Source organism: Cervus canadensis, chromosome 1, assembly GCF_019320065.1.
Source record: "Cervus canadensis isolate Bull #8, Minnesota chromosome 1, ASM1932006v1, whole genome shotgun sequence".
Taxonomy (NCBI): Eukaryota; Metazoa; Chordata; class Mammalia; order Artiodactyla; family Cervidae; genus Cervus; species Cervus canadensis.
This window is the reverse complement of record NC_057386.1, coordinates 68,542,335-68,553,941: the sequence shown is the minus strand read 5'-3', so window position 1 is coordinate 68,553,941 and position 11,607 is coordinate 68,542,335. Positions and strand designations below refer to the sequence as shown.

Here is an 11,607-nt window from a genome sequence, read left to right as displayed (position 1 = left end):
ACTAATATGCTTTCTGTCCTTTTGGATTTGGAAATTTTATTTAAATGGGATCACGCCATATGTGGTCTTTTGTGACTGACTTCTTTCCCTTAGTAAAATGCTTTCAAGTTTCATCCATGTTATAGCATGTATCATATTTCACTCCTTTGTATCACCGAATATTGTTCCATTGTGTGGGTATATCACAATTTATATATCCTCTGATCAGTTGATGGGCATTTGGGTTATTTTTACTGTCTTTTGTAAGAATAACATTCTAAAATTGAATAATATTGTAAAATTGACTTCTGTCAATCTTTTGTTTATTGTCTATAGTCAAGTTTTAGGGAAAAGGCATAGGAAGTATTTTGCTTGACTTAACAGTTATAGTATTTTACTCTGCTTTTGAAATTTCAGTGGATTTCTTGGTCTATTTTGTTTTTCATTGAATCTTTTCTTTTACATGGAAATTGTTTAAGTTAATTCAAGAGGTATACTAGATGTTGTGATAAGCAACTGCAAGTTCTGTCACGCTGTTCTGAGATGTTTCAGCAGTTAAACTTGAGAATTTGTTGTGCAACAAGTCTGTCCAGTATGATATTTTCCATGACTACAGAGAATATCATAGACTATGGCATCTGGAATTGATCATGGGCTTTGACGGGCACAGATGTGTGAAACTGTGGTGTGAGGCTGGAGTTTTTATGTTATGTATTGCTTTTATGAAATATATTTTCTCATGTGACCTGTGGATGACTGTACCTGGGATGGTAAATCAAAATATAAAACCAAAACATATTGAGACAATAAGAATTTCTGAGTCTTCATAGACATAGAAACATTAAAAACAAATAATTTCTTGGTGAAGGTGAGTACATGAGAGTCAATGCTGGTCATTGTGCCCTGCGAGAATATTAATTCTGCCATGGGGAATCATATGGCTTTGCTTACATTAGCTCAAAATGATGGAAGACTAGTAAAATTGTTATTTTTTTTTCTTGCCCATGCCATATGGCATGCAGGATATTAGCTCTCCAATCAGGGATTGAACCCGTGTCCCCTGGAGTGGAAGCAGAGTTGTAACAGCTGGACCAATGGGGAAGTCACAGAGGTTGGTGAAATTAAACATAAACTTACTGTGCTTATATCATCAGTCCATGGCTTCCTTTCTTTTTTACTTCCTCTTTCCCTCTCTCCCTTCCTTTCTTTCCTCTTTCTTAATGATTTCCCCAAAATCACTTGGGTAGAATGAATATCTGGAAATTGCTAAAGGAACCATAATACTTTGCACATTTTACATAACTATTGATGAATACAAAGTAGTGATTTTCAAACTGCTTAACACACAACTTCCTTCCAATAGATTAAGGCATCATTCAAGCTTTATAAAGAGTTGACATTCTACCAGTCTTTTCTTCACATTTTATCATTTTGAAACAATGAGTAAGATATGTACTTTTAAAAATTAAAGTGAAAATATATTTATCTTATTTTGAGATTTGCTTATCTCCCTTGAAATAATTATATGTATTTATTAGATCATCACAAAACAGTTCTTTTTACACATATACCTTGTTCATACCTGTCTTTTCAAATATTCTTAAAGTAGGTGCTCAGAGACTAAACATCCAAGAAGCATAATAGATCACCATGGTCCATTAAACTGAATATTTGCTCTTTGACTTTCAATTAGGACTCAGTAAAGTCATTATCTGGAATTCTATATGTTAACATTTTAATGAATTGAAGATTCCATCTTTCATGTACCACTAAGAAAGAAGAAAAAGGTTAATTAATTGAAATAAATGATAAGGTATATCCTGATTTCAGAGATATAACAATGAGGGAAAATATTCACTCTAGATTTAAAGACAAGTAGTAGCACTTCTGGGCTTCCCAGGTGGCTCAGTGGTAAAGAATCTACCTACCAATGCAGGAGACGCAAGGGATGTGGGTTTGATCCCTGGGTCAGGAAGATCCCCTGGAGAAAGAAATGGCAACCCACTCGAGTATTCCTGTTTGAGAAATCCCATGGACAGAGGAGCCTGGTGGACTACAGTCCACAGGGTTGCAACGAGTTGAACATACATACATACAAATATACTCAGAAGACACACTACAATATATCAGGTAGTGGTCAATTTCATTTAGTTGGAAATTAACTGATCATTAATATATGTTTAGTTCTGGGCTCAATAACTGGGCTGGAACCATTTACTGTCTAGAGTTTCTGTTTGGTAACTATCTTCTATATGCACCACATTATACCAGCTGAAATAGTTGGAGCAGGTAGCTGCCCATGAAGTGTGGGTTAAAGTTTCTTGGAAAAGTCTTTATCCTTACTTATCCTCATTTTCTTCCTGATGCCAGGAAACCTCCTGTAAGCATTTTCTTCCATTGGCCTTATGTCCTTTCAACATGTGGCTATTTCTGGAAGGATGCATTGACTATTTTAATCATTAACTCTCCAGTATGGAATCATTTGATCATTGATTACATTTTCCCAATGGGATGGTACACTATCATAACTTATGAGGAATCCAAGCTTCAGAGAGCTCATGTAACTTGCCAGGACTGCACAACATAAAGCTGGTTTAACTGGGTTTTCATCTCGGCACTATTTATTGAGTCTGACTGCCTTTCAAGAACACCTCAAATATACACAAATGAAGTCTCTAATCCAGCTGAGATTTTGAAAAGTAAGAGGATAAAGAGATAATGGGGAGGTGAGGTAGTGCCTGAGAGGATCAGTCTTGAGTGTGAATGGAGTGGGGGGTATTGTTCAGGCAACGAGAAGACAAAGTTTTCTGAAAGGGAAAGTAGAAAGATGGCAGAAATAAACCTGTCAGTTCACAACTCCTGCCCTGTGCTTTTACCAGAAATTACTGATTCCTAGAACTGAGCTTGTTGACCTCATATATTTGTTAGATTTACTTCAATTCAATATTTTACTGAGATTCCTCAGAAGATGTTAGGACTCACTTAGGAACCCTGGCAATTTTTTTTTGTCTTGAACTTAGAGCTGAAATTACTGCATTTTAATTCAATAATGAATGCAAATTTTTTATGACCAGTATTTGACTTTGGAGGTTCCTTTTATTCACTTTTTATGGTTAGGATGAGAAAACAACTGGGAAATTCTAGTTTGCAAGCATTTGAACACACCCATATCTGCATGGCTGAATCTTAATGGTGGTCATAAAGCTCATGGAGAGATAAGGAATACTAATATCATTTTTTCTGGATATCATGGATAATATTTGTCTCTTTGTCCCTCAATAACACTGAAGAGTAAGCTTTAGCTTTTTATAGGAACACAGGATGACATACTGCATTTTTGCAGTAGATTCTTGATATGCATAAATGATACTATTGCAAATCCACAGGCTTAATCTTCAGATTAAATTAACCAGAGTTCCTGGTTGGAAGACATAAGTGGAAAATAAAAGAGCTGTGTTGAAATGTATTCATTCATTTCACAAATATTTACAGAGCTCCTACTGTATATCACTGTATATATACTTTTCAAGGGTATGGATATATAACAGTGCACTAACTAGACATATCTTCTGTCTTTATTCTAGGAGAAGAGTAGTCCAGTGGAGTAAGAACAGTTAAATCCTTGTGGTCAATTGCAGATACACTAGTTTTCATATATGCTCTTCCCTTTGCTATGAAAACTTCTCATGCAGAGTTTTACTAATTCCTACTTACTCTTTATGACTGCATTTAGACAGCCCTTCCTCTAGAAGCTTCCTCTAAGCCCTCAAGTTCAACATATTTGCCCTTCTCAGGTACTCTCATGAAACCTTGCATTATTTTTAGCTCTTAAGTTACACTATTTCATTTGTATGTATTCTCCACCAGATGATAAACTTGGATTATATTAAGAATGAGGAATTTTTTCTTCATCGTTGTAACCCCAGCAACTTGCATGGTGTTTGGCACAAGACGGGAACACAGATTTTCTCAGTGAATAATCGACTTAATGAAATGTCTCCCTCTAGCACACCAGTCACTTATAGAGTATAATTCAAAATCATCTTTCCTTAGATTATTAGATGGTTATTTTGGAAGAATCCTCCAAGGATGTGAGATCCGTTTACCAAGAGCTGAATGCTTTGAGCTCCTAGTCAATGTTCCTATGCAGTAAGATGGTTGATAAGATTTTGAAAGGTTCTTGCAGTCTGTCTGTGTGTGCGTGTGTTTGTGTATGTGCTGACATTAGCTCTGATTTGCCACATCTTTCTACGTGAAACTCCAAAGTTTATTTCATATCTCAATACTGAAAAAATATAATAAAAGAGCTTCAAGGAATAACATGGCATAAAATAAGCTAATAATCATAGTGATAGCAACATCATTTTAGTTCAGTTGCTCAGTCATGTCCAACTCTTTGCGACCCCATGGACTGCAGCATGGCAGGCTTCCCTGTCCATCACCAACTCCTGGAGCTTACTCAAACCCACTGTCCATTTGTTGGTGATATCATCCAACCATATCATCCTCTGTCATCCCCCTTTCCTCTTGTGTTCAATCTTTCCCAGCATCAAGGTCTTTTCCAATGAGTCAGTTCTTTGCGTAAGGGGGCCAAACTAATGGAGTTTCAGTTTTAGCGTTAGTCCTTCCAATGAATATTCAGGACTGATCTCCTTTAGGATGGACTGGTTTGATCTCCTTACAGTCCAAGGGACTCTCAAGAGTCTTCTCCAACACCACTGTTCAAAAGCATCAATTCTTTGGTGCTCAGCTTTCTTTATAGTCCAACTCTCACATCCATACATGGATACTAGAGAAGCCATAGCTTTGACTAGACAGACCTGTGTCGGCAAAGTAATGTCTCTGCTTTTTAATATATTGTCTAGGTTGGTCATAGCTTTTCTTCCAAGGTGCAAGCATCTTTTAATTCCATGACTGCAGTGACCATCTGCAGGGATTTGGGAACCCCCCAAAATAAAGTCTGTCACTGTTCCCATTATTTCTCCATCTGTTTGCCATGAAGTGATGGGACTGGACGCTGTGATCTTAATTTTCTGAATGTTGAACTTTAAGCCAACTTTTTCATTCTCCTCTTTCACTTTCATCAAGAGACTCTAGTTCTTCTTCATTTTCTGCCATAAGGGTAGTGTCATCAACACATCTGAAGTTACTGATATTTCTCCTGGCAATCTTGATTCCAGCTTGGGCTTCATCCAGCCTGGCATTTTGCATGATGTAGTCTGCATATAAGTTAAATAAGCAGTGTGACAATATACAGCCTTGATGTACTCCTTTCCCAATTTGGAACCAGTCTTTTGTTCCATGTCCAGTTCTAACTGTTGCTTCTTGACCTGCATACAGATTTCTCAGGAGGCAGGTAAGGTGGTCTGGTATTCCCATCTCTTTTAGAATTTTTCATATTTTGTTGTGATCCACACAGTCAAAGGCTTTGGCGTAGTCAATAAAGCAGAAATAGATGTTTTTCTGGAATGCTCTTGCTTTTTCAATGATCCAGCGGTGTTGACAATTTGATCTCTGGTTCCTCTGCCTTTTCTAAATCCAGTTTGAACATCTGGAAGTTCACAGTTCACATATTGTTGAAGCCTGGCTTGGAGAATTTTGAGCATTGCTTTGCTAGCATGTGAGATGAGTACAATTGTGCAGCAGTTTGATATTTGTTGGCAGTGCCTTTCTTTGGGATTGGAAGGAATACTGACCTTTTCCAGTCCTATGGCCACTGCTGAGTTTTCCAAATTTGCTGGCATACTGAGTGCAGCACTTGACAGCATCTTCTTTTAGGATTTGAAATAGCTCAACTGGAATTGCATCACCTCCATTAGCTTTGTTCGTAGTGATGGCCCATTTGACTTCGCATTCCAGGTTGTCTGGCTCTAGGTGGATGATTCCACGATGGTGGTTATCTGGGTCATGAAGATCTTTTTTGTATAGTTCTTCTGTGTATTCTTGCCACCTCTTCTTAGTATTTTCTGCTTGTTAGGTCCATACCATTTCTGCCCTTTATTGTGCCCATCTTTGCATGAAATGTTCCCTTGGTATCTCTAATTTTCTTGAAGAGATCTCTAGTCTTTCCCATTCTATTATTTTCCTCTATTTCTTTGAATTGATCATGGAGGAAGGCTTTCTTATCTCTCCTTGCTCTTCTTTAAAACTCTGCATTCCAATGGGTATATATTTCCTTTCTTCTTTGACTTTTGCTTCTCTTCTTTTCTCAGCTATTTGTAAGGCCTCTTCAGAGAACTATTTTGCCTTTTTGCATTTCTTTTTCTTCAGGATGGTCTTGATCACTGCCTCTTGTACAATGTCACGAACCTCCATCCATAGTTCTTCAGCTACTCTATCAGATCCAATCCCTTAAATCTATTTGTAACTTCCACTGTATTATAGTAAGGGATTTGATTTAGGTCATATCTCAATGGTCTATTGGTTTTCCCTACTTTCTTTATTTTTAAGTCTGAATTTTGCAATAAGGATTTCATGATCTGAGCCACAGTCAGCTCCCAGTCTTGTTTCTGCTGACTGTATATAGCTTCTCCACCTTTGGCTGCAAAGAATATAATCAATCTGATTTCGGTGTTGACCATCTGTTGATGTCCATGTGTAGAGTCTTCTCTTGTGTTGTTGGAAGAGGGTGTTTGCTATGGCTAGTGTGTTCTGTTGGCAAAACTCTGTTAGCCTTTGACCTGCTTCACTTTGTACTCCAAGGTCAAATTTGCCTGTTACTCCACATATCTCTTGACTTCCTACTTTTGCATTCGATTCCCCTATAATGAAAAGGATATCTTTTTTGGGTGTTCTAGAAGGTCCTGTAGGTTGTCATAAAGTCATTCAACTTCAGCTTCTTTGGTATTAGTGCTTGGGATAGAGACTTGGATTACCGTGATATTGAATGGTTTGCCTTGGAAATGAACAGAGATCATTCTGTCGTTTTTGAGGTTGCATCCAAGTACTGCATTTCAGATTCTTTTATTGACTATGATGGCCACTCCATTTCTTCTAAGGGATTCTTGCCCACAGTAGTAGGTATAATGGTCATCTCAGTTAAATTCACTCATTCCAGTTCATTTTAGTTCACTGATTCCTAAAATGTCAATGTTCATTCTTGCCGTCTCCAGTTTGACCACTTCCAATTTGCCTCAATTCATGGACCTAACATTCCAGGTTCCTCTACAATATTGTTTTTTACAGCATCGGACTTTACTTCCGTCACCAGTCACATCCACAACTGTGTGTTGTTTTTGCTTTGGCTTCGTCTCTTCATTTTTTTCTGGAGTTATTTCTCCACTGATCTCCAGTAGCAAATTGGGCACCTACTGACCTGGGGAGTTCATCTTTCAGTGCCCTGTCTTTTCATACTGTTCATGTGGTTCTCAGGCAAGAATACTGAAGTGGTTTGCCATTCACTTCTCCAGTGGACCACACTTTGTCAGAACTCTCCACCATGACCCATTTATCTTGGGTGGTCCTACATGGCATGGCTCATATTTTCATTGAGTTAGACAAGTCTGTGGTCCATGTGATCAGTTTGGTTAGTTTTCTGTGATTGTGGTTTTCATTCTGTTGGTGCTCTAATGGATAATGATAAGAAGCTTATGGAAGCTTCCTGATGGGAGAGACTGACTGAGGGGGAAACTGCGTCTTGTTCTGATGGGTGGGGCCATGCTCAGTTTAGTTCAGTTCAGTAGCCCAGTCCTGTCTGACTCTTTGTGACCCCATGGACTGCAGCATGCCTGACCTCCCTGCCCATCACCAACTCCCAGAGTTTACTCAAACTTATGTCCATTGAGTTGGTGATGCCATCCAACCATCTCATCCTCTGTCATCCCCTTCTCATTCAGCCTTCAATCTTTCCCAGAATCAGGGTCTTTTCAAATGAGTTAGCTCTTCGCATCAGGTGGCCAAAGTATTGGAGTTTCCGCTTCAGCATCAGTCCTTCCAATGAATATTCAGGACTGATTTCCTTTAGGATGGACTGGTTGGATCTCCTTGCAGTCCAAGAACTCTCAAGAGTCTTCTCCAACACCACCGTTTAAAAGCATCAATTCTTCGGTGCTCAGCTTTCTTTATAGTCCAGCTCTCACGTCCACACATGGCTACTGGAAAAACCATAGCCTTGACTAGATGGACCTTTGTTGGCAAAGTAATGTCTCTGCTTTTTAATATGCTGTCTAGGTTGGTCATAACTTTTCTCCCAAGGAGCAAGTGTATTTTAATTTCATACTCAGTAAATCTCTGATCCAATTTTCTGTCGATGGGTGGGGCTGTGTTCCCTCCCTGTTGTTTGATCTGAGGCCAAACTATGGTGGAAGTAATGAAGATAAGGTTCTTCAAAATGTCCCATGCATGCACTGCTGCACTGAGTGCCCAGCTCTGAAGCAGGCCAACACTGACCCATGCCTCTGCTGGAGACTCCTGGTCACCTTTGGCAAGTCTGGGCCAGTTACTTTTGGGTCGCTGCTCCTTTCTTCTGAGTCCTGGTATACACAAGGTTTTGTTTGTGCCCCCCAAGAGTCTGTTTTTCCAGTCCTATGTAAGTTCTAGTAGCTCTATGGTGGGGTTAATGGTGACCTCCTCCAAGACGGCTTATGTCATACCCAGGTCTGCTGTATGTATCACAGCAACATACACTTATTATGCGCCAGGCAATGTTATAAGCACTTTGAAGTGTTAGTTGCTCAGTCATGTCTGACTCTTTGCAACCCCATGGACTGTAGCCTGTGAAGATCTCTGTCCATGGGATTTCCCAGGCAATGGAGTGGGTAGACATTCCCTTCTCCAACCCAGGGGCTGAACCCAGGTCTTCCACATTTCAGGCAGATTCTTTACTGTCTTAGCCACCACATACTTAGTTTATATTTCCACATCCCTGTGAAGAGACTGAGTCCTGGGAGGTTACATAACTTGACTACTTAGTAACTGAATAGTTGACGAGGATGTAAGCTCCAAAGTCTGGCTCTAGAGTTCACACTCTGTGTTGGACTCCTTCAATTTGAAAATAAAAATCTATTGATCTGATTTAAAAAAATCCAAACAAAACAAAATAAAAGAATAAAACAGCTGAAGGAGTACCACTTGAATTGGACCAAGCAATTCTTTCAATGTGTTAAAATTTGATATATTAAAAACTACCACCGACATCTATTTTTTTTTTTTTGTCAAGGGAATTAATTGCTTATTAGACAGATGGAAGAGTTCAGTTGAGGGGGAAAGCGCTAAAGTATGTAGCCTGTGTGAGAGAAAGGGCAAGCTTGGCACACAGTGATATGCCAAAAATACTTGCAAAAATATGTCAGAAAGATAGCAGGCAGGTGACTAGCATCCCAAAGTCCACATGACTGGGGCCAAGATGGGGAATGAAGAGAAGGCAATGAACAGGGAGATGACAGGTGAACAAAAACCTTTTATCTTTTAAAAGATGTCTTGTGCAATGAAATAGAAGCGATGACTCACAGTGCTGTAATTAGATAGGTAGAAGGTTGTAAATCACAGATTATTGGTAGAGTAAAACATTTAAATGACTTAACCAATTAATATCCAATAGTATTTTTGAGAACAATAATTTTTGTTGATGACCAGCCATTTGATGAACACTCTATAGCACCAAAGTTGATTTATAAATAATTTGTATGTGTTGAAGGTTTTTTCCTATATTCCAGGGCTAGATCAGCTAGTGGGAAAAATGAAGGGATATTTGTAAAGGCCTCTGGAGGACCTTAGAAATAAATATGCATGATGAATGAAAACCTGACATAGGCAATCTGGTTTTTAATGTAAGGATGAAATATGTTATTGAGAAGTTCTAGAACAAACATTTCTTCTGTCAAAGTATGATATATGCTTCTCTAAAAAACTTCATGATTGGCAAAACCACCTCTAAAACATAACAAAGGTTAACAGAAAGATAGAATTGGAGGAGGTCATTCCAAACCTGTACATGTTTATAACTAGTATGATATGAAAAATCACAGTCCTAATTACTAACAATAATTCAGTTAAAAGGACAATTCAATACTGTTTAAAAATAATACCACATTAAATTTTAAGTTTCACCTCTGGAGGGAAAAGGTAAAGGTAGCTGGATAGAAGTGAATGTAAGAGAGGGTTAAAGCATCTGAATTATGGAAATAAGGGAAGAGAGATATGTTGCAGGTTGAGGAATAATTTCAGACTTGGTATAAAATGCATAAAAGGAGGAAAATCTCCCACCAATGACTTCAAGATAGTGCTTGTTTCACTGGGGATAGTACTGGGTCTGGGTACCCTGCTGCAGTGAGCTGTGTTATTGTATTGTATTCAGATGCTTTCACTTGATGACACAGAACGTTAACAAGCTGGGGAAATTCATGTATAAGCCAAGGCGACTTCCGTGTAGAAGGTGCAACATTGTAGAGAATCAATTAATTGTAATTTCATTTCTATCATCTATCAATCAATCATTCACCCATCCATTCATCCACCTACACACACACCAATCCACATAGCCAACTATCCAGCTATTCATCTCACCATCTGTCTACCTCCCCATCTACTTACCTAGTTAGGATGAGGGATTGAGGATGTTCTGAGAATGCTTTGCTCTCAGTACCCAGAAGACTGAATCCCCCTCCTCTCACTGCATCTTAGAAAACTTCCATTTGGGTGTTTTACTGCTTGAATCTATTCCTAAAGTCTGTGACTCTTTGCCTTTATTGTTGAATTTGAAGGTCAGAAATCAGGTCAACATTTTTTATTCTAATAAAAAATTAGAATAAAATCCAGAATTAGAATAAAATTAGAATAAAATCTAATTTATTTGAACTGGATTTTTTTTTAATTAAAAAATCAAAGCATCTCCAAATACTCCTGCTTATAATAAAATTAGTGTCTAAAATTTAAAAAAAACTTAATAATACACAAAATCTGAAATATATATTTATCCTATGAAATTAAACACAGCCAATCTTCTCCTTTGTATTGAACTAAATTGCTGTTAATGCTTTTTCAGTTCCATTTTTGTACCGAATGACTGGGTTATATGAATTTTTATTGCATGCAGCTTCCTTTGCATTGGGAAAAATCATTTTGAGTGAAGAATTCTCTCAATATAGGTTAATTATTTCTGAGGAGCTGGCAGATGAAAAAAATGACAGGAATCTTATCGCTTGTGTTTAGCTTTTTGTGTATTTAACATGTGTAGCTGAAATAATTAAAATGAAAAGAATGCTCTTTTATCTAATGAATTAATGGAACAGGCATCCAGAAGTTGTACTGAAAAAGTTCAACTGAAGCTGCTTAAATCTTCTTCCATAAATCAACTGAGTTGGTTCAGTAATCTCATATCCAATAAGGTAATAATGTCTTCCTTTGCCTTGCTTTTATCTTTTGCATTCAAGTTTCATGCACACCCTCGTTTGATATACAACTTTACTTTTAAGTTTATATGAAAGATGCAACATAATTTTATTCTAAATATGAACTTGACAATATGGATTCAAATTTGATTCACTGATGTGCAACCTTGCGTGTGATATCTGAAACCAGAAATTGTCAAATGGTATATCAAAAAGGTAAATTAGCATTTGCTCAGCGCAACCTGACATGACAGATGGGTAGGAGGAGGGCTGTTATCCCTGAGAAGAAACTAAATATATT

The 11,607-nt window shown here is 37.9% G+C and overlaps 1 long non-coding RNA gene across 1 annotated transcript in view; it reads left to right on the top strand.

Annotated features, from left to right (window-relative positions):
- Positions 1-1,018: 1,018 nt before the first annotated feature.
- Positions 1,019-11,607, top strand: part of LOC122451851 — a 105,082-nt gene continuing 94,493 nt past the window's right edge. Inside the window, exon 1 of the long non-coding RNA XR_006272519.1 lies at positions 1,019-1,090. This is a non-coding gene — a long non-coding RNA (uncharacterized LOC122451851). The remainder of the gene's footprint in view (positions 1,091-11,607) is intronic.